Raw genomic sequence first — 27,589 nt, forward strand, 5'->3', positions numbered from 1 at the left:
TCAGGAGATGGAGACCATCCTGGCTAACACGGTGAAACCTCGTCTATACTAAAAAAAATATATAAAAAACTAGCCGGGCGAGGTGGCAGGCGCCTGTAGTCCCAGCTACTTGGGAGGCTGAGGCAGGAGAATGGCATGAACCCGGGAGGCGGAGCTTGCAGTGAGCTGAGATCCGGCCACTGCACTCCAGCCTGGGCGACAGAGCGAGACTCCGTCTCAAAAAAAAAAAAAAGAATGTAAGAGATGCATGTCTCTTTTCTTTATTATTGTATCCCCAGTGCCTAGCACTGTGCCTGGGACCTAGTAAGAGCTTAATTAATATTTGCTGAATGACTTAATGAACAAGTGAATGAATGATCCCTAGTAGAATCCCCTCAAAGAGATTTTCATTTTTGAACCAAATCCTTGAGTAAATTCATATAAATATTTACTGAGTCTATGATGTGAGTTAAACAAAAAGTGCAGAATAAAGAAATAGGATAAGAATGTGTCAACTGGCTAATCTCTCCAGGGAAGTAATAACTGAGCACCCAAAAATAAGCTACATGAAACACTACTCGGGAATAAAAATAAATGAAATATTGACACTTAAGACAACATGTTGACTCTTAAAATTATTATGTTGCATGAAAGAGGCTAGACTCAAAAGATCTACTGGGTGATTTCATTTATATAAAATTGAGTCTATAAAATATAATCTATAGTCACAGAAAGTAGATCAGTAGTTGCCCGGGTACTGGGAGCGGAGAGAGAAGGATTACCAACAGGCATGAGGAAAGTTTTAGGGATGATAGATAAGTTGATCATCTTGATTGTGGCGACAGTTTTACAGATGTGTGTATACATCAAAACTCACCACATTGCACATTTTAAACAGATGCAGTTTATTGTATGTCAATGATGCCTCAATAAAGCTGAAGACTACAAAAGGAGTACATTTTAATGCATCAATCAAGAACTACCCTTTGAGTGCCCAACAGACAAACTATTTATTTTGATTCTCGCTTTCCTTTTCTGTACCTCATCAGTATCTCAGCAGAATTAATTAAATAGGCACTCAATGAACTGGTGTTATGAAGTACATTTATGCTTGTTGTGATACATCTTAGGTTTTTATTTCAGAAGCAAAAGTACCATCACCATGATCCATAGACCTTTTACTTTGTAATGAGCTTCTCCATCTCTGTTTTCCCCAGGATAATTGTTTTTGCATTGTTTTATTATTTATTCAACAAGCATTTATTGTACTTTTTGCTTATGAATTCTTTTTCAATTTCCTCTGATCTCTTTAAAATTCTGATCCTGTCTTGCGAGATGCTAAGTGCTCAACTCCCACCCTTCCAACTCCAATCCTCTTCTCTTAATAAGCTTATCTTAATATCTAGCAAGCAGGTTTTCTCTCCCAACATTAAGTCACTGGTAAAATGATGAAGAACACCAGACCCATGAAGGAAGATGAGGGGGAACTTCCAAGGCTGTTTACTAAGAAAGCAAACCTCTGTCATTGAGATCCTGTAGGTTTGCCCCAAGTAGGGGTTACAGTCTAAAAAGAGTGTCAGTTTCCACTGGCTTTCCTCTTGTTTTCCACCTAGCTAATGAACTTGCTTCAGCTCAGGGTGAAGGGATATGCCAGAAGCAGGAAGAAGTGCTTAAAGTGAGAAGATACATGAAATGTTGATCTTTGCTTCACATAAGCCCATCTCATTTTTCTGTTTGGTGTTCTTTCTGTGTAGGTTCACCTTTTCTCCAGCTGGTGCAGTCAGTTGTGTTTGGGCCATTCTCACATGCATTGTGGTTTCCTAGTTCACGCTCACGGTTGTTTCATGACCTGATATGCCAGTGAACTATCTTCCTTTTTAGATATACTTGGGCCATATTTCATCACCCCTACATCCTTACTTTTTAAATATTGTATGTGAAATCATCTCTCTCCAGTGAGCCTAGCGAAGTCATGACTATTTAAGGAGACAGTGTAAGCTCTACACTCTAGAGTCCCAGGTCATAGGTTTGAGTCCTGGCCTTGAAATCTTCTAGACATCAGGATTGCTGATGACTCTCAGAGCCATAGTTTTTCTGTCTGCAAAACAGAGCTGATAATACCAACCTGCATTTCTTAAAACATAGAATTTTATTGATGCCAACTCATATTTTTATTTTATTTTAAGATGAATGTATTTCCTGCAGACCACCCATATTTTATCCAAACCTCAAGAATAACCTGTGTCCAGTGTTGAGGAATGGCTGAGCAGAGGGTTCCACTCAGTCTCACTGGTAGAATGAGTTCAGTTGCTTGCCTTTGGGAAGATCCTAACTTCTTAATTTCAGCAGTAGTTTTATTTGTGCTTTTGGTTTTGGGGTTTTCTTTCTTTCTTTCCTCTTCTACTTGGATGTGTTACCAAACCTAAAGGGTCTTGTTGGAGAGAGAGAGAAATCTCAGATGTTGTACTGCTGTTGATCTAATTACACAGAAGACCTCCGGGGCCTGTTAGGCATTTTATTAATTGTCTTTAATCTAAGACAATGGGGGAAGTCTGGTGGTTTCCTTGGAAAAACCCAAGTTCAGATATTTAGGTCATTGATTTTCTGCAGCTTTCTTACAGGAAATTAAACCTGTATCCAAGTGATTGAAGTCATGTATTCAAGTCAGCTTTTGCATCCCTCCAATCACTAACTAATAACCTAACTAGTACTTTATGGTTGTCAACCACTAACTAATAACCTAACTAGTACTTTATGGTTGTGAGTACTGCAGTCCAGGTTGAATTGGCTTTGTAGATAAAATGGCTTTCTATGTTTATTTCTACAAAGATCTCTCTCTCTCTTTCTCATATTTTTATAGAATGATGTACAACTATGATCTACTGAAGATAGCAAGAGTGACTCTTATGATCTCCTGTACTATGATCTGTGCATCTTTTCATTGTTGAAAAGAAAATTCTTAAGCCACAGTGAGAGGGTGGAGCAAGCTCCATTCCTGACAATCTAGACTCTCTCCTAATTGTGGCCAGACAAGGGACAGAGAAGACCACTCTTTATCCTGATTACCAGACCTGCTCCCAGCACCCATGATGTTATGCCAATCAACTTTTATTTTTACACATACATACATACACATATGACACACAGAGTTCTAAACTATTTTCAAACACCAATCAACCTTCATAAATGACCACCCACATAGGAGTTCAGAAAGTCCTCTTTTGCAACAGAAAGAAGATCACCCACTAGTGGACGTGACAGCAGATTGAGATCAGAAGGAATGCAAAACTCATTAGCTGCCTATTGAATTCAAAGGAAAACAGGTACTTCCCTCTGATGTACAGGCGTAGGATATCAGTTAGTTCCCTTTCATGTGTAAACACCAACTGATCTTGTGCTCATGGTAAGACTGGAAACAGGCACAGTGTGGCACTATGCATCCTCCTATTCTCCCCTGGAGGGGAGGAAAAGAGAACAATTTGGATGAAATGTGGAAAGAGTGAAGGGAGGAGAAAAAAGGAAAGACTGACAATGAGTGTACTGGAAGGGACATGATGGGTCACTTAAGAGAACGCCCTATATTGAGGATATGGAGTGTGAAACAGGAAAACTGCTGGCGTGGTAAACAGCTGCCTAAGCCCCCTGAACTGGGTGGATATGACATTTGCTTTTGTCTAGTTGTCCAGCACTGGTCAGTGAATCATAGGACCTCCAGGGCATTGTAAACCGCTTCCTGTCACGCAGGGTGTTCACACCTTCCCTTCATATGGAACCCACAGGCCCATTCTTTATCAGCTATGGGGAAAGGAAGTTGTTTGTCATGACTTCAGATATACTCCAGACTTCTCTTTCCTCTGAAATTCTGCAATTCCAAGATTCCAGATAGGTTGTGGCATGGAAACCAGCATGAAGGAGCCCATAGAGCTACCAGGAAGGAGAATAGGGAGGAGTCGTTGGGAAGAGACAAATGCTACTGGGGCTACTTGAGGCTGTGTCTACACAACAAAACAATTGGCTAAAAAGGGAAAGACTCATTCAGTTAAAAGCCTATTACTGTGTTTACTTGACACCAAATCCCTGCTTTGATTGACTTCCCTTCCCTTCTGCTGAGCAGTTGTTGGACTGAATTGATCCACTGTGGCTTCAGCATAGAAAAAGCTTCAAAGCAGAATTTGTGTAGGGAGTCAAGTCATGGAAATGTGATGCCCAAAATACTATGAAATCAGGAGATGAGTGAGAATTGAAACAGTTTGTGGAAGGTCGAAAGCAAAACTGAAAATAGGAGTCTTAACTCCAGGGCTGGTTCTCCGGTCTCAGTTTAGTACATCCTGATCGTGTCCAGGTTAAAGTGCAGATTGGCCTCATAATTTTAGAATCCTTGAAAGCTGGCAAATCCTGTTCCAGGGAATTATCCATTTCAGGTAAACAAGCTGTTATTCTCCCAGGGGTATTTCCTTTCAAATTACTCTTATCTTTTCCCTTGGCCAAAGGGCAGAACAGCAGTAACACTAAAGCAAAGTGACACAGGAGCATGGAATCAGCAGCCCAGGCCTTCTCTCAGTGCCCTTGGTGCACTTAGTACCCAAGGTTCTTCAGTCCCTGCCCTCCCTTGCTAATCCACCTGTTCCTGGACTGGGTCTCCCTGTCTGTGTTTCTGGTCTAGGGCCTCTTTCCTAATCCTGCTAGAAGAGTGATAGTTCAAAAATGACCATAATAGTCACACTATGCTATTATTATTGTGAATCATCAGAGCCCTTCATTCCCTTGCTCTAAACTTTCCATTAACTGCACACTGCATGAGAAAAAGATCCCAGTGATATAAGGCCAATGGGTGGGGCCTCACCAGTCTTCTTTATTGCTCACATGCCATGACCGCCCATCAGTCAATGTAGGTCTCCTCTCCTTCCCTGCGACACAGTGAGCAGTCTCCCACTCCACCATGGCCTTTGCACTTGCTGCCTCTCAGCCTGAGACTTTTTGTCTTGGGCATGGTGATGCACGCCTGTGGTCCCAGCTACTCGGAGGGTGAGGCGGGAAGATCCTTTGAGCCCAAGAGTTTGAGGCTACAGTGAGCCATGATCACACCACTGCACTCCAGCCTGGGTAACAGAGGGAGACCCTGTCTCTAAAAAAAATAAATAAATACATAAGAAAATTAAGACCAACAAGAAAGAAAGTTTAAAATGCAAGATCAAGCATTTTTCTTTGCTATTTGGAGATGTGGAACATCCAACCGATTTGAAAGAAAGAAAAAAACTTTCCAACATACCACAGATTTGAAGAGCATCTCTTGCCTGGCACAAAGTATGAAAATGTCCTGAGCTGCCTGTGTCTGGAAGTCTGGGGTGGGGAGGTGGGGCATTGAGGGAAAGGTGGCTGCCAAGATCTGCACACTTAGTCTCACCTGGTTTGAAAAATTCCCCTTCAGTCTCCTCGGTGACCACCCTTCATTAGCAGAAAAGGGAACTAGCCCAGATTTCTCCGTGGGCACAAGAATCTGTCTGGTGAGAGCATATTCATCTTCATCTGCAAGAGACCGTACCTCAATTTGACCTTAAAGAGACTTCCCTCCCACTCGCCCCCCCACCCCAGGATTCTTTTTTTGCCTTTGTTTCAGTACTATCAAGCACATATCCTAGAAAAATTTAAAAACATAAAAATCAAAACAAATCATAAACAGACTCTAGAAGCATAAGGCGTAAAGAAGCTAAGCCGCGTTTGGATGTGTACATTCAATTGAACATAATTTTAGAATCTCCTCCCTTGGATCACAGAAATAAACATTGTCTATCTAAGCTATGGGATGCGATGTCAAAATAGGATTCACCTTGAGATTTGCTGCCATCTGTTAACAATAGGGAAGAAAGGGAGGAAAAGAGAAAGAATGTGGCTCTGTTGTCCCAGCCCCCGGGGTTGCAGTTTTGCTCCTCTGCCACCCCTGCCTTGCTCTGTGGTCGCAGAAAAGTTACTGACCTTTCCGTGCCTTAGTTTCCTCTCTGTAAGATGTGCACAATGATACTGAGACCTCAGAGTGCTTTTGTGAGGATTAAACACAACCTATGACAAAAGATGTCATTCTGGCTGGGTGCAGTGCTCACGCCTGTAATCCCAGCACTTTGGGAGGCCGAGGTGGGAGGGTCACTTGAGTCCAGGAATTCAAGACCAGCCTGAGCAACATACTGGGATCCTATGTCTACAAAAAGTAAAAAGTTAGCCAGGCGTAGCAGCGCACCCGGGGTCCCAGCTACTCGGGAGGCTGAGACAGGAGAATCACTTGAGCCCAGGAGGTCGAGTCTGCAGTGAATTAGGATCTTATAATTGCTCTCCAACCTGGGTGACAGAGTGAGACCCTGTCTCTAATTTTTGTTTTTTTTAAGTCATTCTTAGGAGAGAGAAGGAAGTTCTCTTGATTACTACAATCCATTGATAAGAGGGATTGTAAAATCATGGAGTCATTACATCTGAAATGGACCTTAGATTCCAACTCCTCATTTTAAGAATAAGGAAACCGAGGCTGGAACATACGAGTGACACATAGCATTTAGACACAAAGTTGGGTTGTTTCTATACAGACTGAAGCTTTTAGGATGTTGAGAAAACATGTTTTCAACAGTATATTTTTATAATACGTGTCCTTTCTACTGATTAATTTAGTAACATAAAAGAAATGCTTTATAGAATGATTTTTATATATAGTTCACTACACATTTTTTCAGAAAAAGATACATATTTGAGTGAAAAGACAAATTGGTGTTTTAGAGTTTCTTTTAGAGCATTCCAGCTTGTTGCTAGACTAAACTGGATGGATTAAAAATGGTCTTTTAAAAAAAAAAACTCATCCAGTCAGTTACTGCTTTGTGATTATAAGTTTGTACAATCTTTTTGAAGTTTTTCTCACCAATATATATAAAATGAAAAATAGTTAAACTTTCTGAGTGAGCAATTCCGTTCCTTGAAATATATCCTACAGAATTTCTTGCATCGGTGTACATGATTCAGAACAAGGATATTCACTGTAGCATTACAAATGTTCCATAACATAAAATATCCTTCAAACATCTCTCTTTTCAATTTTTTTTTTTTTTTTTTTTTTTGAGACAGAGTCTCACTGTGTCACCCAGGCTGGAGTGTAAGTGCTGCAGTCTCAGCTCACTGCAGCCTCTACCTCCTGGGTCAAGTGATTCTTGTGCCTCAGCTTCCCGAGTAGCTGGAATTACAGTCATGTGCCACCATGCCCAGTTAATTTTTTTTTTGTTTTTGTATTTTTAGTAGACATGTAGAGATGGGGTTTTGTCATGTTGGCCAGGCTGGTCTCGAACTCCTGGCCTCAAGTGATCTGCCCACCTTGACCTCCCAAAGTGCTGGGATTATAGGCATGAGCCACTGCACCCAGTCAAACGTCTCATTTAAAAAATCTTTTTGTGAGTATGTAGTAGCAAACATCTCATTTTAATCGATGTTTAGCATTCCATTTTGTTTACCATAACTTATCTGACCAATGGCCTTTCATATTTCAAACTTTCTCTTACTACAGTTGAATACTATGAAAATTCTTACAGGGAGTCCTCGTGCAGAACAGATTATCTGAACAGGGAAAAATGATGAAGAGTTGTATATCTTATATTAGAACACATACAATGTCACCCCAAGAGTGAAAGAAATGGCACAATTAGTGAGTTAATAAAAAACCGCTGCACGCTGCATGGTGTCCTCAAATAACAGAGAGAGTAGCCCCAAGGCATTGAAAACCACTAATGAATAAAGGAATCATCCTAGAATTGGCCAAGAGTCTTTCTAGCTGCAAATCTGTCAGAAGCTGATTCTGTGGTGATTTGTGGAGAGAAACCTGTACCCTACAGCACTGGTTTTTAAACTACCCCATTGACAAGCACATATAGAGAATTTACTGTGTATGAAAATTCTGATGTTCTTTGCCCAGGATACAGAAAAAGGAAATATAATGTCAGCTGGGGGGATTGTTGGATTCTATTTTCTTTCTTCTTTCCTTCCTTCCTTTCTTTTTCTTTCTTTCTTTCTTTCTTTTTTTTTTTTTTTTTGAGACGGAGTCTCGCTCTGTCTCCCAGGCTGGAGTGCAGTGGCCGATCTCAGCTCACTGCAAGCTCCGCCTGCCGGGTTTACGCCATTCTCCTGCCTCAGCCTCCCGAGTAGCTGGACTACAGGCGCCGCCACCTCGCCCGGCTAGTTTTTTGTATTTTTAGTAGAGACGGAGTTTCACCGTGTTAGCCAGGATGGTCTCAATCTCCTGACCTCGTGATCCGCCGTCTCGGCCTCCCAAAGTGCTGGGATTACAGGCTTGAGCCACCGCGCCTGGCCCCTTTCTTTCTTTCTTTCTTTCTTTCTTTCTTTCTTTCTTTCTTTCTTTCCTTCCTTCCTTCCTTCCTTCCTTCCTTCCTTCCTTCTTCCTTCCTTCTTTCCTTTTCTTTTCTTTCTTTCTTTCTCTTTCCTTCCTTTCTTTCCTTTCTTTTCTTTCCTTCCTTTCTTTCCTTTCCCTCCTTTCCCTCTCTTTCCTTCCTTCCTTCCTTTCTCTTTGTTTGTTTCTTTCTTTCTCTCTCTCTCTTTCTCTTTCTTTCCTTCTTTCCTTCTTTCCTTCTTTCCTTCCTTCCTTTCTTTCTTTCTTCTTTCTTTCTTTCTTTCTTTCTTTCTTTCCTTTCTTTCTTTCTTTCTTTCTTTCGTCTTGCTCTATTGCCTAGGCTGGAATGTCGTGGTGTGATCATAGCTCACTGCAATCTCAAACTCCTGGGTTAAAGTGATCTTCTCTCTTCAGCCTCCAGAGTTGTTGGGAGAACAGGCCACCATGCCACCATGCCTAGCTAATTTTTATTATTATTATTACTATTATTATTATTATTTGTAGAGACAGAGTCTCACTATGTTGTCCAGACTGGTCTCAAACTCCTGGCCTCAGGCAATCCTGCCACCTTGGCCTGTCAAAGTGCTGGGATTAGAGGTTTGAACCACTGTGCCCAGCAAGGTTCTAATAAGACAAATGGAACTGAGGATGACAAGTAATAGTAAACCTTTCTTTTCATCATAGACCTTTGTTTATGTCCCCATGTTTATGTCCCCAGAATTGAATCCATAGTATACCCTGGTGATAGTGTTTCTAGGTCCTGAACCTGAGTAGCAAAATAAGTGTAAAACTGTATTTTAGAGGCTGGGCGCGGTGGCTCACGCCTGTAATCCCAGCACTTTGGGAGGCCGAGACGGGCGGATCACAAGGTCAGGAGATCGAGACCATCCTGGCTAACCCGGTGAAACCCTGTCTCTACTAAAAAATACAAAAAACTAGTCGGGCGAGGTGGCGGGCACCTGTAGTCCCAGCTACTAGGGAGGCTGAGGCAGGAGAATGGCGGGAACCCGGGAGGCGGAGCTTGCAGTGAGCTAAGATCCGGCCACTGCACTCCAGCCTGGGCGACAGAGCCAGACTCCGTCTCAAAAAAAAAAAAAACCGTATTTTAGAATGGAATTCTTGGGTATAATCAGTGATATTGTAAATTAAGGGAGAAAACAGAAATAGATTGGTCATTTGGCCTATACTGTGCCAACTGCTCCCTCACTATGCCATAGAAAAACATGCCAGCATAGAGAATCTCAATAGGGGGAAAGGATGCAGATCGTTGGAAGCCCAAAGTGTGTGGAAATACTCAAAATGATTTTTGACATATACATGCTAAGTCAAACTTATCAAGTCAATTAATCAATTCATCCATTGGAGAGCTATTTTATACCAATATCTCTGTACTAGTTTAGATATAACATAGAGTAGTAGAAAGGACTTTTAAACAAAGGATCATTTTTTACATCAGTCATAAAAATAAAAATTTAAGCAGAATCTATACTGTCCTACAGTTTTTAGAAGAAAGGATGTACAGCTGATGGCTTTAAGAGAGTGTTTCTCCTTCCTTGTCTCTCTGTTTGGTTGTCATGGGAGTCTGTGTTATGGGGAAATTCTGAATGTATTTGCTATAAGGAGCTATTTCTGATTTCTCTCTCTCTCTCTTTTATTTTTATTTTTATTATTTTTTTTTAGAGAGATAGCTCTGTGGCCCAGGCTGGAGTGCAAGCGTGTGATCGTGGCTCACTGCAGCCTCGAACTCCTGGGCTCAATTCATCCTCCCACCTCAGCCTCCCAAGTAGCTGGGACTACAAGCATGTGTCACCACAAGCAGATGGGGGTCTCACTATGTGGCTCAGGCTGGTCTCAAACTCCTGGCCTCAAGCAATCCCCCTGCCTTGGCTTCCCTAAATGCTGGGATTACAGGGGTGAGCCACTAAGCCTGGCCCCAGTGATCTTCAGAAGTAAAAATGTCTGAGACGGGGTGGGCTTACTGAATATAAGTTAAGCAAAAGCACATTTTAAGAAATTAGATGCAGTCAGATACTTTTTAGAGATGTATTCAAAGCACTGTCTGTATAAGGCTTCGGGTGGAACATTTTAATTCTGTTCAAATGACTCTTACAATTGAAAGTCTACCTGAAGCCCTTACCATTTTGGAAAACATGCAAAGAATAACTTCCTAACCTACTCAGGGAGGCTAGGGAAAGATGAAAGTGTGTGAAAATAGTTGTCTGATGGTCCAAGAAGTGGGTTATTCAGAGAACTAAGCCTACTTCCTAAGTACAGGTAAAGACAAAGGAAGCAATTCTTAAATCCCACTTTGCTAAATCCAGACAATACTGCAGAGAAGCACATGGCTGTGAAGTTGAAAGGCCTTACTCCACTCTGAGAAACTTACTTAATCTCTCTGGCTGTCAGTTTCCTCATTTGTAAAACGGAAGACAAAAATCTCTATTTTAGAGATGACTGAAAGGATTATGAGATACAGTGTGTGACCAGTGTTAGTCTGAAGTAGCTGGTCAATAAGAGGGACCAAGGCTGGGCGCGGTGCCTCACGCCTGTGGTCCCAGCACTTTGGGAGGTCAAGGCCGGTGGATCACTTGAGCTCAGGAGTTCGAGACCAGCCTAGTCAACATGGTGAAACCCCTTCTCTACCAAGAATGCAAAAATTAGCTGGGTGTGGTGGCACATGCTTGTAATCCAGCTACTTGGGAGGCTGAGGCATGAGAGTCGCTTGAACCCTGGAGGTGGAGGTTGCAGTGAGCTGAGATCACGCCACTGCACTCCAGCCTGAGTGACAGAGTGAAGGACCTGTTTATTTATGCCCAACTTCTGTGCATCATCCGGGTCCAATTCCCACCAGCCCCTAAATAGCTTTGCTCCTCAGTATGGCCAATGAAAAACTTGGATGTCGCTGAATGTGTGGTTGTGAACAATTCTAGTCCATCTCTTCTTTATCAAATCACTCTGAGCACTGGTCAGAATGGTGGAAATTCATGATTATTTGCCATGATAGACTCGCCAGTTAGGAAACAGATGACCAATTCAATATCTTAGATGTTTTGTAATATACTACCATGCATACTGCACTTTGTCAGATGCTCTGGAATACATGCAAACGTTAAATATAGTAGAAAGCAGACCAAAAAGAAAATAGTCATACAACAACAATAAGACGTGATTTGGGCCCTGAAATGAAGGAGAAAGACTGGCATTTATTATTTCCTAGTGTTTTATTTTTTGTCTGTTTATTTTATTTTGAGACAAGGTCTCACTCTGTCATCCAGGTTGAGTGCAGTAGCATGATCACGACTCACTGCAGCCTTGGCCCCCTTAGGCTTGAGTGGTCCTCCCACCTCAGCCTCCCAAGTAGCTGGCACCACAGGTGTACACCACCACACCAGGCATATATATATATATATATTTTTTTTTTAGTGGAGATGAGGCTTTGCTATGTTGACCAGGCTGGTCTTGAACTCTTGGGCTGAAAAGATCCTCCCACCTCGGCCTCCCAAAGTGCTGGGATTACAGGCATGTGCCACCACATCTGGCCTGGTCCCTAGAGTTTTAACATAACATGTGAGGATTCACCTGACCAGTTCTTTTTTTGTTTTGTTTTTTAGTCCCATCAAAGATACTAATGATATTTACACAGTTCTATTAATAATAATAATAGCTAAATGCATTCAGTGCTTACTGTGGGCCAGGCATTGTACTAGATGCTTTGCAAGCAGGACTTCAGTAGTGCTCCCAACAGCACTTTGAGACTAGTATCATTATTCCCATTTTAGAGATGAGAAAATTGAGCCTTGAAGAAGTGGACTCACATAACTATACAGCCAGGAAGCAGGAATACTGCCATTGGAATCCAAATTTGACTCCAACTCCCACTTTCTTTTCCCTATATCATTTTACACCAAGAGAAAGGAAATGCTTAGGATGTTGGTACTGGAAGGTACTTGCCATCTTGTCTAGCCTCCTCTCTCTAAGGTTGGGGAGGAAATACTTTTTCTAGGCTGAGACAGAAAGTGGTACCTGACTTAGTCCATGAAAGGCAATGAATGGTGGGAGATAGGTGTTCCAAGGAGGCCTGCCAATGGTGATAAAAGAAAAACTTTAGCCAAATTAAATGTAAAGGAGTTTAATTGAGCAATGAACAATTCCCGAATCCGGCGGCCCCCAGAATCATAGCAGATTCACAGAGACTCCAGTATAGCCACGTGATGGAAGAAGATTTATAGACCAAAAAAAGGCGGGGAAATTACATACAGAAATGGGAAATGAGGTACAGAATGGCTGGGCTGGTTACAGCTCGGTGTATGCCTTATTTGAACACGGTTTGAACACTCAGCGGTGTATGAATGGTTGAACTATGGCCGCTGGGATTGGCCAAGACTTAGCTATTGTTACAGGTGCATACTACTAAGTTAGGTTTTCAATTTTGTCTACCTATTAAGCTAGGCTATAGTTCGTCCACAAGGACTCAAATATAGAAGTATGGAGTTCTTCTCAGGCCATATTTAGTTTGTTTTAACCATGGTTTTCCCCCTTTAAAATGCTGAGAACTGCAGAGCAGTATTTCCAGAGTATCCGGAGTATGTCAAAGACTAGTCAATATGAATGGCCTGACGAGAGTGATATTCTATCCTACCATGAGCTTGCGTTAGAGAGAAGGACTCAGAGTTTAATCCAGGCTGTGAAAGGCCAGGATAATATACAACTAAGTGAGGCAATGGAATACTTTCCCCTTAATGAATGGATTTCCTAAGAAGTCTTCAGCATGAACTTCATCCAGAAGAAATGAAGACGCAAGAAGATAATGTGCTAGTTGCCACCACAAGTCCCTGCAGTGTCCCCTGCCTGGGCCGTGTACTCCATCGTAACAGGTGAAGATCCTGCCTTTCTTACATTTCCCAGGTAATATGATCAAAGTTAAAACTTTGAAACTGTCTTCCATCCCCCTGCAAAAGGAACCCAGTAGCCACAAAGGAGGCAATGTCATGTCATTTACCAGCCTCTAAAGCCTGCCCCAAATCAGTAATTCACCAAACCTGAGATTAAGGGGAACAAAGTAGGTCTGTTCTCTTTTTCCTTTTTTTTTTTTTCTTTTTTTTACTTCCTTGTACACTGTGTCCCACCATGAGAAATAAGAGTGTAGTTTCACTTCCAGTGTGGTCAATGGGCAGAATGCTAAGATCATGGCATTGAGAGAGAACCCAGGCCTGGGGAAGAGTCCAGAATGCCACCCACTGTGATGAAAACAGCCAGCACTCACAATAGTGAGGGGCCATTCGATATGGGTACACCTATCCACAGTGCCTTCGGTAGGAGGGAAGCAATCTGCCTTTTATAGCCATTTAATCACTGAAGCAATGCAAAAGTCAATAGATATTTACTGAAGATTCTCACCAGTGTCAAAGACTTGAGATTTGAACTTGAGATACCTTTGAGAATACAAAGCTTACATTTGATCCCTGCCCTGGAATGCTTAGAATCTAACGGAGAGATAAGAAACCAAACCTGGAAGCTTAAGCAATGACAGGGAATGAATAGAGTAGCACAGATTTGCACTGCTAGAAAAGTAGAATCCCCAATATTTAGTATGGCACAGTGGTAAGGAAATTGAAAACATGGGATTTAGTCTATATTTCCCAAGTGCAAAATGGAATAAGTTTGTAAAACTATGCAACGTTTCTGGTCCAGATTTTTTCAAGTTATAACACAAGCAAGATATCTAAAGTCGCTTCCAATAATTTTTTTTAAAAAACAAAAACCTTGTGAATGTGTGAGACTGAGGGGAAGAAGATAGGAAACCCCTGGAGCCCTGTGTGGCTGGTGCAGACACTACCAGAAGGATTGTCATGGGGAACTAGGCAAGGAGAGAAGAAGGCAGGAAGAGAAGCTTCTTCATTCAGGAGAACCCTGAATGCCGGGTGCAAATGATAGCATACATGCGGGTGGGCAGTGTTTCCTGGGCTTTCAAGCATTCCTTCCCTTTGATGAGTCAGTCACCTGTTTCTGTACCTTCTAGTCCTCGATCACGAATTTACATCCATTCTGTCTAATCAAAATAGCTAACATTGATGGAGTATTTTATAGTATCAGGCACTATTCTGGCACTGTTCTGTGGGCTTCATATATTGCCTTACTTAATTCTCACACCAAGAATATGGCATATGTATTACTAGTCTCTCCGTTAAAGTTGAGAACACTGAGGCACAGAGATGTTAATTAACTTAGTCAAGGCCGCACAGTTTGTAAATAGCCCAATCTGAATTTGAACTCTCACGGTGTGATAAGGAAACCCAACCTCTGTCTGCTAACCTGAAGACCTTTTTGCCAAAAAAATCTAGATTTTTGAGTATTTATCCAATGAGACATCCAAGAAGTCTCTTCAATTTTTCACTGTATCTCACATGTGTGAACCTAGCCACAGTATGACTTATCTGTAGAAGGGTAAGGGCAAGTTAGCGTGCCTCCTGTCAAGGTAAAAATGTTGTTTCCCAATTCCCTGGCCAACCTTCCAGGCAAATTTGCTGCAAAAAGTTTTCGTGGTGTTTGTAGAAAAGTTGTATAATAAGAAAGACACGAACGGAATTCCTTTTTTAAAAGACTATGCTGGCTTTTGTAGCCCCTGGCTGTGTAGTGACAACAAATGCATGCTAAGGGGCAGTCCCTGGTGAGTACTTATCTCTTTAAGCTGTTTTAATCTCCAGACAAGTCAAGAACCTACAGAGGGGTAAAGGACATGTGACATATTCAATCACATTATCTATGAAAAGATGTTCCTGCAATTTTTTTTTTTTAAAGCTTTATCGTGTTTACAGGGGCAAGCGTCCCATTCTTCTCCCTATGCCAATTTCACTGTGCAGTAGAGGTCATTCATTTGTGTAATATGGAGGAACCAAGAACGCTGCTTCCTCATTACAGCACAAGAGACAGCAGCCCCCAGTTGTTATGAAACAGTGCTGAGCTTCACAACAGGAAGTACGATCCGTGGCCAGTAAATAACGCTGCCTTCCTTTCCCTTTCAGTAAGCCTCGAAACTTCCTTATCCTCAGTTCCAAATCCTTTTACAGATGTTTGCCTGGGAATTTGGATTTTTCTCCCCTTCTCTTAGCTCCTTTAAGGAGCCAGACAGTGTCATTGACCTCTCACTTCGTGTTAATAGTAAGCTAAGGGGAAAGTCACGATATGTCTGTTGTTCTCAGGAAAACCTTGAAAACACAGGGAAGAAAGCCCACTATCTGACTATACCCATCTTTTTCTCTAAATATTTTGAGTTGCACTCTATCAACATCACTTTGCCCTTGAGTCGGAATTTCCCTTTGAATGTACCTTGACACACCCTGTTCAAAACCAAACCAGGCAGCCTGAATCAGGCAACAGTATTTTGTATGTAAGTTTCTGCAAACATAGTCAGAGGTGTAAGAAGAGCACTGTAAATATCTGCTTTAGTTTAGCAACTACAATCCATGCCAGATAAATGGGGGGAAAAATACTAATTCATCTGTGACTATACATTCATGAGAAGAGGAATAAAGGAGTTTCTGAAAAACTGTGCAGCTAATAACATTTCATTCCTACATCCAAGAATGTGCCATTACTCCAGAATTTCTATTGACAGGTATGACTGTTTTCTATTGCTGCTGTAACCAACTATCACAAACAAAGTGGTTTAAAACAACACACACATTTTTTAAACTTTTATTTTAGGTTCAGGGATACACGTGCAGGTTTGTCCTATAGATAAACTACATGTTGCAGGGGTTTGGTATGCAGATTATTTTGTCACCCACGTAATCACCTTAGTAGCCATAGGTAGTTTTTCAATCCTCACTCCCCCCTACCCTCCACTCTCAAGTAGGTCCCGGTGTCTATTGTTCCCTTGTTTGTGTCCATGACCACACATTTTGTTGTTGTTGTTTTTTGTTGTTGTTGTTGTTTTGTTTTCTTTTGAGATGGAGTTTCGCTCTTGTTGCCCAGGCTGGAGTACAGTGGCGTGATCTCGGCTCACTGCAACCTCTGCCTTCCGGGTTCAAGCAATTCTCCTGCCTCGGCCTCCCAAGTAGCTGGGATTACAGGCATGCGCCACCATGCCTGGCTAATTTTGCATTTTTAGTAGAGACAGGGTTTCACCATGTTGGTCAGGCTGGTCTTGAACTCCCGACCTCTGGTGATACGCTCACCTTGGCCTCCCAAAGTGCTGAGATTATAGGCGTGAGCCACCACGCCCGGCCCACACATGTTTTTTATCTTACAGTTTTGTAGATCAGAAGTCTGACATGAATCTCACTGGACTAAGAACAAGTGTCGGTGGGACTGCATTCCTGTCTGCGGGCTGTTGGTGAGAATCCATTTCCTCGCCTTCTCCAGCTTCTAGAGGTTTCTACGTTCCTTGGCTTAGGACTCCCTCCCTTTATCTTCAAAGCCAGCAGTGCCCGGCCAAGTCCTTCTCAGGCTGCCATCCCGCTGGTCCTCCCTTGCATAGTCCCATCTTCCTTTTTCGCTTTTAAGGACTCTTGTGATTACATTAGGTCCACCCTAAAACTTCAGGACAGTCACCCTATTTTAAAGTCATCTGCTTAGCAACCTTAATTCCATCTGCCACCTAAATTCCCCTTTCTCATGTGATGTACAGGACATGGACCCCGTCCTGAATTGGAGAGTGATAATTCTCTCCACCACAGTAGGCAAATAGCCACATATTTTTTCTAGTAGCATAAAGTTTGTTCTCTTCTTTACTGCAAGGAGACTCTCATATTTACTAGGAATTCAATTGCAAGAAAGAACTTTTTAGGATAAAAGTAATATGAATGATAGCTGTCCTTTATTAAGTATTATTATACCAGGCAATTTATTCTGCATTCATTTGTTTTTCAAATTCTTACTAGAACCTTGCAAGATAGGCAGGGCAGGTGATAAGATTCTCATCTACAGATGGAAAACCTGAGGCTCAGAAAGATGAAGGCTTACTCGTGTTATTATTATTATTATCATTATTTTTTGTAAAGATGAAGTCTCACTACATTGCCCAGGCTGGTTTTGAATTCCTGGGCTCAAATGATCCTCATGCCTTGGCCTCCCGAAGGGTTGGGGTTACAGGCATGAGCCACCGCACCCGGCCTCATTCAGCTATTGAAGTCACACTGGATCCCCATCAGTCATGAAAGTGACACTTTCTCCTGCCTTCTCAACTGCCAGCCCTCACCTGTGGGGCGCTACCCCCAGGACTCTCGTCCTCTTCTTTTGTCTTTAAGTGAAACCCACCTGCCTTGTGAGCCCTTGAGCTAAACAGCTGGAATATGGAATCATAAGTCTGGGATTGCTGGGGAATGTGGGCCCATTGAGAATTTTGTAGAAGACCACGTTAGAAAAGCATGGATCGGCCGGGCGCGGTGGCTCAAGCCTGTAATCCCAGCACTTTGGGAGGCCGAGACGGGCGGATCACGAGGTCAGGAGATCGAGACCATCCTGTCTAACACGGTGAAACCCCGTCTCTACTAAAAATACAAAAATTAGCCGGGCGAGGTGGCGGGCGCCTGTAGTCCCAGCTACTCGGAGGCTGAGGCAGGAGAATGGCCTAAACCCGGGAGGCGGAGCTTGCAGTGAGCTGAGATCCGGCCACAGCACTCCAGCCCGGGCAACAGAGCGAGACTCCGTCTCAAAAAAAAATAAAAATAAAAAAAATAAAAAATAAAAAAAATAAAAAAAAAGAAAAGCATGGATCCTACATTTTGGCCTTCTTTGTGTTGAGAAAGTAAATCCTTGTGGGGGAACTGAAGTTAAGCTTTGAGTATGGAAGATGGACCCTGAGAGTACATTTTTGGAACCCTACCTGGAAGCCTATAGGTCAACATTGTCATTTCTTCAGACATCAAGGGACACCCTGCTTTTAGAGAGCACTGCTTTGAGCTTTGCGTTCAGTCTCCATCCCCAGGTCACATCACCATCTTCTCCTAGGACAGAGCTGTGACTGGTGTCAAACTGCTCCATTTCCCTGCAGCTGTTTGGCTTGGGTGGGGGAAATGGGTCCTCGCTCTACAAGTCAAACCTCTCCTACAATGAGGGTCAGTACCCTGGGGTGAGGAAAGAGCATAGATGATCGCCACCGACAAAATTAATAACCGGCAAATGATATGAATGATTTTCTACCTGGATACTGGCATGATTCAAGTTTTGGGTATTTCTTGTGTTTTCAGTCTGGGAACAAAGGCACTCTTTTTGTGAGTTCTTTGCTGTAAAATCGAATAGGTCAACTAGCTGCCACATAGTGAAAGAAAGATCGATGGGGTTTCTTCCTAATGAGCCCCAGTTGAAAAGCCCCCCAACTAACACGCTCACACAGTTTCCCCAGTATTAGAGTACTTCTCTTCATTGTTTTTAGAAACCAGGACATTTCCTAATTCTAAGCATCCACATCTTAAATAGTCAGCTCAGTACCCTGCAGTACTTTCCCTTTCCTATCAAAGTCAAATTGTGTGGAACTCTGTATCACTTTTCCAGATTTCCCTCTCCAGCCCACGTCCCTACCTAGAAATGCACTTCTGATTCTCCTGGACTCATAGCAAATGTGGCCCCAGTGAGGCCCCAGGTGGAGAGAACTATGCCTGTCCTCCACAATCTTGGGGCACTGTTTGCAAACCACTCTGATTACATGCATCTCACAGCGGTATTTATGCATCAGCCTTTCCAAGTAGATAACAAACTATGCAGGACTTATTTATCCCTCCCGCTTGGTTTAGCCAGGGCCCTGTATAGAACGGGTGCTCAATAAGGTTGGTTAAAAGATCAGCGAGATTAGCTCAAGCAGAGATTTGTTAGAAAAGAGCATGTTATTCAATGCAATGTGGTCCCCTCGATTGTCTCTTGGAATAGAAAAAGCACATTAAATAGAAAATTGGCAAAACTGAAATTAAGTCTGGAGTTTAGGTAATAGTATTGCACCCGTGTCAGTTTCTTAGTTTTGACAAATGTACGGTGGAAATGTAAGATGTTACCATTGGCAGAAGCTGGGTATATGGCAATTCTTTGTACTATCTTTACAACTTTTCTGTGAATTTAGAATTATCCCAAAGTAAAATGTTTATTCAAACAAAAAAGGCTTGCTATTTTGCTTGAAAGAAATTGCAATGTTTTAAGATGAGTCGTACAATAAGAAAAATGAACTAAGCTTTTCTCTGCCCCTCCCTGCTCCTCCTATATCCTGGGGTTGGCTCACTCCGGAGAGCTACAGAGTGGCCCCATCAGTGGGCATCCACTTATATATTCCACATCTGGAAGTGGAGGCCACTAAAAAGTACAAATGTCGCCGGCCGGGCTCGGTGGCTCATGCCCGTAATCCCAGCACTTTGGGAGACCGAGGCGGGTGGATCACGAGGTCAGGAGATCGAGACCATCCTGGCTAACATGGTGAAACCCCATCTCTACAAAAAATACAAAAAAATTAGCCGGGCGTGGTGGCAGGCACCTGTAGTCTCAGCTGCTGGGGAGGTGAGGCAGGAGAATGACATGAACGGAGTTTGCAGTGAGCTGAGTTTGCAGTGAGCCAAGAACGCACCACTGCACTCCAGCCTGGGCGATACAGCGAGACACCGTCTCAAGAAAAAAAAAAAGGTACAAATGTCTTAGCCATTCAAAGTGGCAGCAATAAGGGCCATTTGAATTAAAAGTGAAAAGGATTTTTTTTCTTTGTTTTCCTGGAATCTCCCTTGGTGTTTGCCAAGCCAAGATCACCACCGCATACAGAAACCCTGGGCCAGCCGGTGACAGCTGGGTTTCCCCAGGCAGTCCCCAAAACCCTCGACTCTGCTGAGACACACAGGTTGCCCAGCAGCTCTTGGGTCATAGGAGCCTTATCCTTGAGACACTACAGTAAGCTCTGAGACTTGTTGAAGAAGAGGGTGTTTGCCTTCCCTATTCCCATCTCCAAGACTAGGAGGTTATTATCGGGCTAGAGCTGATATTGGCTGATGTTTCTTTCCCTCAGATAGTTGATGGCTTATCTGGGTGGTGGGAAATCTTTCTAGTAACTGATGAGAGTGTTCCACCTCTGAACAAAAGAGACCAGCAAAAATTCCCAGTGTGATATACAACCTTCTGGGCCATTGGTTGGTAATCCAGAACATTCCATTTGCCTTTGCTGAGCGCATTTAGGAAGATCACAACTGTTAGAAGGTGACTGACCATTTTTCCCGATGGCAGCAAGTCTTGACTGGAGAAGGAATATTTTGGCAAATGCCTAGAAATCTAAAGTCAGATATCTACCTCCCATTCACCATCCCGTCCTCACATCTTCCACCTGGTGCTACTGAATACAAACCAAATGGTCTAAAGTCTTCAGTTGTAAAGAAGCCCTGCATAGCTGCAGAGCCCTAGGCCCACTGGAACTGGTTTTGCCTCCAGAAGAGTAATGGTAACTGTTATAGCCTTTGTCCACTTTAGAGATACGGTTTTATTTTTTTCTTATTATCACTATTACCATTTTCCTCTGAGAAGAAACTGAGTTTGCAAAAAGATCTGGGGAGCCCAGTTCTCCTAAGCTCAGTCAGATCACAGTGTGAGGGCTTTGCCTTTTCCTCCTGAGCTATCTTCTGAGTCCCCAGGAGATACATTCACATGGCACAGTGTCAGTCAAGGTTGTTGACACCAAGAAGTTCTGGCAAGCTGGTAAGTATGTGCAAATGTCAACAGCAAGAGAAGGGAGGTTTTCCCTGGAGTATCTCTGCTGTCTCTGAACTGGCTCTGCAATCTGCCCCCACTCATTCACAGCCCTCCTTCCTTGAAGACGGCTGAAGCAGAGGCTTAAACAGTGGACAGTGACAGCTCCTTATAGAGGAAAAGCCCCTGCATGCCACGTGCTATTGCTATTTTTATTTCACAGCCAAGGATGAAAGCTTTCATTTGCAGACAAAGACCGAGTCACCCCTGTGGCCAAGATTAACATGCAGACATCTCAGTTTGCAATCTGGTGGGGAAGCAGAAGCTTCCTCAATTATTTATGCAGCAGTAACCCTTGTCCACTTCTCACCTCCCAGAGTTTCAGGCACAGGTATACCTTTTCTCTTACATATGTCAGGTAGTCTCGACTGTCTCTTCAATCTAGGAACTTTACCCAGCCCTGGCAGCAAGCTGTACTAACCCCTAGTCTGAGACATCTGGCTTTTGCCCAGATAATTACATGCCTAACGTTGTAATTCAGGTTTGGCACTGCTATTTCATAATGTTTTCTTTTTCTAAGCTGGAGCCTTCCAAGGGAGGGGAGTAGGACAATGGAGAAATGAAGAAAGAAAAATGCAAGCGTTAACCCTGAGGTTTCTTTCTCAGTGCATTCAGCAAACTAGCAGAGGTACATAGACTTTCGATACCCAAAATGCGGTCTGTGAACTGGCAACCTCAGCATCACCTGGGAGCTTATTAGAGCCTCAGGTCCCACCTAGACCTCTTGAATCAGAATCTGCACTTTAATAAGATTTCCCAAGTGACTCAGGTACATATTAAAATTGGAGATGCATCCTGAATTTGTCACATCAGTGTGAAAGGTGCTGAGCATAGAGCAGATGCTCATGAACTGACCCCACAGTGGGGAGTCAACTCTAGGCGACTTCCATGCCACCCCTTTCTAAATGTTAGTGACTATTACTGCTGCCACAAGCTGATATGTGAATGGTGTTGGACAATTCATTTTGTACTCATAAGAAAATCAGTATCAATTGATTGCAAAGGGAAAAAATGCTAGACTTCAAATTCCTACTGCAGCAACCCATTTCCAAGTGTGAGTGTCGAGATGGGAGAAAATAGGGCTTGTCTTGGGTCAGGAGAGCTGGGTTTCATTCCCAGCGATCCCGAGCCAGCTGGGGGGCCCTGAGCAGTCATCTCTTCCTTTAGTTCCTCAGTTTCTTCATCTGCACAGAGGGAGAATGGAGACTAGACTTAATGATCTTTACAATCATAACCTACAACATAGCATGGACCCTCCACCCTCCCATTTCTTCTCTAATCCTTTTATCCTATTTCACTTTTCTCTAAAATGCTTACCAATACACTTGCCATATTATATATTTATTTGTTTTTTGGCTTTTTTGCACTAAAATGCAAGCTTCATGAGCCACTGCACCCAGCCTGAAAATATTTTTAAATGTGCTGTACGCATCACATCCCCTTTCCTTGTTTATCATTCTCTGAGAAAGAAATGTTCTCCAGGGGTTCCATATTTTAAAGGGAAACTAATTTTTCCTCATCCCCCCCAAAATTTGAGGAAAGCTGGGTGAAGGCATTCATAGGCAGATAAGTAACAACTTATTTCCAAAAGCTAGATACAAAGGCTGCAGGCCTACAAAATGTTGTCTTTTATAGACTCCTCACTTTTATAAGATGCAAAAAAAAGAAAAAAATATCAGAGGAATAGCTTGAAACAAATGGTTCCACAACTGTGGAAATACAGGAATGGCCAAAAAAGGCAAAATTCCACTGTAATAGTGTCATATGCTTTTCCTCATTGGTTCCTCCTATTTAAACCCTTAGCATGTCTCTCCATCTTCTCTTACCCTCTCAAGCTACATTTCAGATGGCTCCAACTCCCTGATTTGTTTTCATGTATCATTTAGGGGCTAGCAGGACAAAACCTTCTGAAAAGTCATGCAGATGATCATTTGCCTGGCACGCTTTTTTTTTAGTCGGGACTCAAACGAATTGAAAAGTTGCAAACATATTATTTGCAGGCAATGTGCTCAGACTCCCTTGCCTCGATAGTGGGCTGTATGAAGCAGTGGTGGTGCACCATCATCCACCATTTCTGGCGCCAAGTTGTCTCATGTCCAGCTGAAATGTTAGTCATCTTATAGAGCTGCTTCGAAGATGCTATTACATGTAAGTCCCAGCAGGTTTTTCCTCTCAGTACTAGCTTTTTGTGAACGTCTTGAGACTGGGAGAAAATCTCTCTGCCAACAAGGGCTCAGTAAAACCTCCATCCCAGAAATTACCCTGATATATGCAAATGTGGCAGCATGAGAGGCAAGTGGGTTGGCAAAGGGCCACGTGGATTCACATGCCCCTACCTTCTATTTCCCTTTGTGCTGCTCGCACAGGGTGGTGGGTTCTCTCTCTCTTTTTCTTTTTTCTTTTCTCCTTACCCTTAGTCCTTCTTTCCTTCCTTCCTTCCTCCCTCCCTCCCTCCCTCCCCCCCTTCTTTCTTTCTTTCTTTCTTTCTTTCTCTCTCCTCTCTCTCTCTCTCTCTCTCTCTTTCTCTCTCTCTCTCTTTCTTTCTTTCTTTTGGCAGTTGAACTTAGAGCGTGAGACATTTTGTTTCAAAAGAGAGTTGCCAACAGAAAGGGATTGCTCATTGCTCATCTAACTTCAGGGCTCTCTTTTTGTAGAATGCTTCTGCCCACTCACTGTTTCATATGAGAAAGCATTTAAATTCAAAACTCACAAAGTCAGAACTGAAAGTATGTGGCTTTCAGTTCTCCTTATCCATTTTCCCTTCTTTAAAAACTAAGGAGCCCTATTTGGAGATGTGCGTGCCTGCCAGGAATGAGGACTGGCGCTCTAGGGTGCTGTACTGGAACCCATGATGACATGGCTGGCCTATTCATCACAGACCTTTAGAAATGGAAAGAACCAGAAAAGGGCCTGGAAAGAACCTAATTCAATTATTAGGAAGAACCGAATTCATTACTTTTAATGGCAAAAACTGCAATTACTTTTGCCTCAATTTAATACATCATTTTACAAGTGAGAAAATCAAAGCCAGAGAGAATGACCTGTCCAAAGTCACATGGCTAACTAGACCCTGTATCTCACATGTAGACCCTTGTATCTTGACTGCATTTGGGTGTAGTTACCAATGCATGTTTGAACTTGGATCTACAACTCCTAGCAAAGTCAGAGAATCATGCAATTAAAAAAGAAAGAAAGAGAGAGAGAGAGAGAGAGAAGAAAGAAAGAAAGAAAGAAAGAAAGAAAGAAAATGGAGCTAACAGTAAGTCCCTGCATCTCCACTTACTTTTGAAGAAGGCAGCATAAACCAGATCTAGACCCAAAGCAGAGTTCTTGATCATTTTTACATGAAGAAATTCATGCGATTCACAACCAATTCTATGCAACCACAGTTAAAGTGATTTATCTTCAACATCTGGCAACCTAAAGAACTGAAGTAGAGATGAGGTGGGGAAGCTGAGTTACCAGGAAAATTTTTGTCATGGAGGTAAGGTTCCTGGGTCATCATGAATTAGATGAAAAAGCTCCTTGTAACTGGCCATGGAGAAGGCATCAGTGACTTTACTAGGTGAAAATGTGGACTAGTGTTAGGATTTCAAAATAAGCTGATATCAGCCACATGTAACACCAAAGCAATAGTCACAAAGAAATCCAAAGGACAGCCTCTGTGCTGAGAATAATAGATCCTTTTCAGCAATTTTTATGATAACTTGTTGACAAGATAAAGACTATGATGAAAAGACATGAGAAAAAAACAATTTGTAAGTAAGACTGAAGTACAGGTGGAAAAGGTGATTAATGGGGTCATCTTTTTGCCCCTGGCCTTTCTAGCAGCCAGTGGGTCAGGGCTGGACCCTTTATCCATCCAATCAAGAGGCCATAATGTTCCTCTCTGGAGCAGCAGAGAACTCAAGGATGCTACAAAGGAGTGAAAAGAGAAAGCAAAGCAAGCTTCAAAGGACAAAGTCTGCAAAGTCTGCAAAGATTGAAACAGTCTACGAATATGTGGCCAGATTCTTACTAGATGGACGTCAGAGGCCTTTCACTTTATACTAAAATATATTTAAAATATTGCAACATCCTGCAGCCGGGCGCAGTGGCTCACGCCTGTAATCCCAGCATTTTGGGAGGCCAAGGCAGGTGGATCACAAAGTCAGGGGTTCAAGACCAGCCTGGCCAGCATGGTGAAACCCCGACTCTACTAATAATACAAAAAATTAGTCGGGCATAGTGGCGTATGCCTGTAGTCCCAGCTACTCGGGAGGCTGAGGCAGGAGAATTACTTGAACCCGGCAGGTGGAGGTTGCGATGAGCCGAGATCACGCCACTGCACTCCAGCCTGGGCAATAGAGCGAGACTCCATCTCAAAAAAAAAAAAAAAAAATTGCAACACCCAAATATTTGGTTGAAAGGTCAATGCAGTGTCTCCTCCCAGGCAAAAGAAAATCAAGAGAATGGACCAAGCAATAAATGAGCAACTAGTTTCTGAAGTACTACTGTGTGGCCAGTCCTATAAGAGATGAAAAAAATGGCCTAATTTCTATCCTCTCAAACTAAATGTTGAGAAGCAATTAGAAAACAAAGCAAATAAGCCCCCAAATGACTGACTGAAATCAGCCAGAGATTTTTGCCTGTGCATCTCAGACTCCCCGGGGCTTACAGAGTTATAACAAGGACTAAGATATTCAATATCAAAATGTATTTTTCCCGGCCAGGCATGATGGCTCACGCCTGTAATCCCAGCACTTTGGAGGCCGAGGCGGGTGGATCACTTAAGATCAAGAGTTTAAGGCTATCCTGGCCAACATGGCGAAACCCTGTCTCTAATAAAAATACAAAGATCAGTTGGGCGTGGTGGCAGGTGCCTATAATCCCAGATACTCGGGAGGCTGAGGCAGGAGAACCACTTGAACTCGGGGGACAGAGATTGCAGTGAGCTGAGATCGCAACACTGTACTCCAGCCTGGGCAACAGAGCAAGACTCTGCCTCAAAAGAAAAGAAAAAAAAAATCACATGAATGCCGTTCCTTAGCTTTCCTATTCAATACATTTTTAATTTCTAAAAAGTAATTATGATATCTTTGGGGAGGACATAAAAATTCAGAGTGTAGAAGAGGGGTCATGTTTTAAAAATTAAGAACCATTGATATAAGCAATATAAATGGAAAATTCAGAGGAGGAGAGATTAAGGGATTTTCATAGAGGAGAAAGATCACAAAAGGCTTAATCCCTGACCAGGAGGATTTTCAATTCTTTAGCTAATTTATTTATGGCCTCCTCTGATCACAGTTTCAGTTGGTTTCATAATGGTGGCTTAGTTTGCAGAACATATGAATAAAGCTAAGGTTTGGAGGAAGTAAGAATCATCAAAATCTGTACAAAGGGTTTTTGTTTCCAGTTCAAAGGAGAAAAAATATGGTTTTTCCCAACTATTGAATTATTTATTCATATAATATATATATAGATATACAGAATTTGGAATGAGAAATATCTTTACAACTTCTGGGCCTTAATTTTCCAGTTCTGAGACGAGCAAAACATTGTCATATTCATCCCAGAGACCAGAAGTACAGTTTAATTGAATCAATCCTCATGTTTATGAGTTCTTTGAAATGTTTTGTTATAATAGGCCATAGAAATGCAAATGATTAACAGGAAGTAAGACAGAACTACCGCCACCTCACCACTATAGCAGCTGAAGGCAGATTTTTTCAATACATCTTCCAACTCATAAAAAAAGAGAAAGGAAGACCTTAGTGATGTACAATCTTCTAAACTTCTCCCAAATGTAATCCCAGTAGTATAAGTATAGTCACACATCACTTAACAACTGGGCTATGTTCTGAGCAATGCATCGTTAGGTGATTTCATCACTGTTCGATTATAGAGGTACTTACACACACCTAGTCGGTATAGCCTCCTACACTCCTAGGCTAGATAGTATAACCTATTGCTCCTAGGCTACAAACCTGTACAGCATGTTCCTGTACTGAATACTGTAGGCAATTGTAATACAATGGTGAGTATTTGTATATCTAAACATAGAAAAAGTATAGTAAATATATGGTATTAAAGATAAAAAATGGTTCACCTGTACAGGGCACTTACCACAAATGGAGCTTGCAAAACTGGAAGTTGCTCTGGGTGAGTCAGTGAGTGGTGAGTGAATGTGAAGGCGCAGGGCATGACTGTATACTACAGTAGCATTTATAAACACTGTACACTTAGGCTACATTAAATTTATATTAAAATATTTTTCTTTCTTCAATAATAAGTTAACCTAGCTTACTGTAATGCTTTTACTTTACACACCTTTGAATTTTTTTTGGCTTTTTGACTCTTTTGTAATAACAGCTTAAAATATACATTGTACAGCAGTACAGAAATGTTTTGTTTCTTTATATCCTTATTCTGTAAACATTTTTCTATTTTCAAACTTTTTATTTTATTTTTGTGTGTGTTTTTTTACACAAACACAGACGTTAGCCTAGGCCTACACAGGGTCAGGATTGTCAATTTCACTGTCTTCCACTT

General features: G+C 42.2%; 1 long non-coding RNA gene across 2 annotated transcripts; it reads right to left on the reverse strand.

Moving 5' to 3' along the window:
• Positions 1–672: 672 nt before the first annotated feature.
• LOC117078149 lies at positions 673–27,227 on the reverse strand. Of its 2 annotated transcripts, XR_004434933.1 has the most exons (4): positions 27,164–27,227; positions 5,384–5,505; positions 4,823–5,104; positions 673–3,433 (listed from the first exon to the last, which is right to left on the reverse strand). It is a non-coding gene; the product is annotated as an uncharacterized LOC117078149 (long non-coding RNA). The 2 variants fall into 2 exon arrangements; XR_004434932.1 differs by having other exon boundaries at positions 673–5,104.
• Positions 27,228–27,589: the final 362 nt, after the last annotated feature.

Source organism: Trachypithecus francoisi, unplaced genomic scaffold, assembly GCF_009764315.1.
Source record: "Trachypithecus francoisi isolate TF-2019V2 unplaced genomic scaffold, Tfra_2.0 Lachesis_group6, whole genome shotgun sequence".
NCBI lineage: Eukaryota > Metazoa > Chordata > Mammalia > Primates > Cercopithecidae > Trachypithecus > Trachypithecus francoisi.